The sequence below is a fragment of the Trichechus manatus genome, unplaced genomic scaffold (genome assembly GCF_000243295.1).
Source record: "Trichechus manatus latirostris isolate Lorelei unplaced genomic scaffold, TriManLat1.0 scaffold00213, whole genome shotgun sequence".
In the NCBI taxonomy this organism is placed as follows: Eukaryota; Metazoa; Chordata; class Mammalia; order Sirenia; family Trichechidae; genus Trichechus; species Trichechus manatus.
Window position 1 is genome coordinate 3,541,781 of NW_004444149.1, and position 1,991 is coordinate 3,543,771.

At 41.9% G+C, this 1,991-nt stretch overlaps 1 long non-coding RNA gene across 1 annotated transcript in view; it reads left to right on the forward strand.

Moving 5' to 3' along the window:
- The window catches only part of LOC111822797 (uncharacterized), a 13,981-nt gene extending 13,682 nt beyond the window's left edge, over window positions 1-299 (forward strand). Inside the window, exon 3 of the long non-coding RNA XR_002825904.1 lies at window positions 135-299. This is a non-coding gene — a long non-coding RNA (uncharacterized LOC111822797). The remainder of the gene's footprint in view (window positions 1-134) is intronic.
- Window positions 300-1,991: the final 1,692 nt, after the last annotated feature.

Here is a 1,991-nt window from a genome sequence, read left to right on the forward strand (position 1 = left end):
ATGTTCACTGAGACCATGGTCCCCACAGCCCTCCACCCAGCAATTCAGTCCCTCAGGGAGTTTGGATGTGTCTATGGAGCTTCCATGACCTTTCCTTTACAAGGCTCTTTTTGATCTGGTTCCTATGTTTCTAGAATCATCTTGTGCCATGTCACCTTACAAGAGATAAAAGGAAAGAGAAGCAAGCAGAGAAGGTGGACCTCATACCACCAAGAAAGCAGTGCCAGGAGCAGAACTCTTCCTTTGGACCCGGGGGCCCTGCACGGAGAAACTCCCAGTCCAGGGTAAAATTGATGAGAAGGCCAACAGAGAGAGAAAGCGTTCCCCTGGAGCTGACGCCCTGAATTTGGACTTTTAGCCTACTTTACTGTGAAGAAATAAATTTCTCTTTGTTAAAGCCATCCACTTGTGGTATTTCTGTTACAACAGCAGTAGATGACTAAGACACTGGTCTTGTCCTTTAAACAGTTTTTTCTATTGCATTGTCTTTTTTCATGTTAATTGGTAGGAATTCTTCCTATATTTTGGATGCTATAGCTTTGTCAATTGTATGTATACCAAGTATTTTGTGCCAGCCTATGGCTTATCTTTTTTAATGATATCTTTTGGTGAACAGAAATTTTAAATTTAAATGTAGTGATGTCTTTTCTTGTTCTTTTTTTCTCTTTGTTTGAGAAAATCTTCCCCACTCTGAGATCACAAAGATTTTTTTCCTGTATTATGTTCTAAAAACTTTGAAGTTTTTTTTACATCAAAATTTTTAACTCAGCTAGAATTTATTTTTTGTGCAAAGTGTGATGGCAGATGGAATCCAATTCTATTTTTCCCCCATGTGGATAAGTTTCCCAGTACCACTTGCTGCCTTGGCTGCCATTTCCCACTGATTTGCAACACCCACCCCATGGCCCTCTCTCTCACAGAGCAAGTTTCCATCTTTGTGTGGGTCTGTGTCTGGGATCTCTGTTTTGTTCTGTTTCTCTATCCCTGCACCATTACGTCAATGTCTTAATGATCTTATTGCTTTATAGTGAGTCTTCTTCTGGTAGGTACCTTGTCTGACTTCTTCAAAACGATCTAGGCTCTTCCATGTATTTTTCAGACTTGGTGTATTCTGTTGGATGGGTTCCTATTTTTGTTCTATAACAAATGGCATTATTAATTCTTTTCTAACTCTTCATTGCTTGTCTATAGGCATAAATCTGCCTTTTGTAAACAGCCCTGTGGTGCTGTGGTTAAGCGCTCAGCAGGTTGGTGGTTTGAACCCACCAGCTACTCTGTGGGAGCAATATGTGGCAGTCTGCTTCTGTAAATATAGCCTTGGAAACCCTGTGGGGCAGTTCTATTTTGTCCTATAGGGTCACTATGACTTGGAATTGACTCAACAGCATTTTTTTTTTTTTTTTAACTTTGCAGATTTCTTTGCACCTGCATCTGCAGAGAGTGAAGGCGGGGTGGGGGGAGCCGTGGAGTGGCTAGGTCCCTGTGCTCTTCAGGGTGGCCTGCCCAAGGCTGGAGGAATGGAACTGCTTGTGTCTACTTTTGGCTACAGACAGCAATGTGGTGAGGGACAAAGGGCATGGGGAGAGTGGTAGGGCAGTGAGGGAACCAGAGCTGGAACGGGGTGAGAGCTGGAGAGATTTTTTTGTAAGTGTTGAGACAGTGAAGGTTTTTTTTTTAAATCACGATAAATATATATGCCACAAAATATACGCCATCTCAACAATCTTCACATGTACAGTTCAGTGGCATTAATTATGTTCATCATGTTGTTCAGCCATCACCCTTATCTATTCCCCAATGTTTCCATCACCCTTCACAGAAGCTCAGTGTGAGACAGTGGAGTTTTGGGGAGAGAAAATGGCTTCTGGGAAAAAATTCTGGGAAGATTTCTGTATAGTGATTTGGTTAAACTTCCAGGCTGAGTCCTTTAAGCAAACCTATAGCTACCTCTGTAGTCAGATTTCTGCCTCATTTGAAGGTAGCTATGTGCA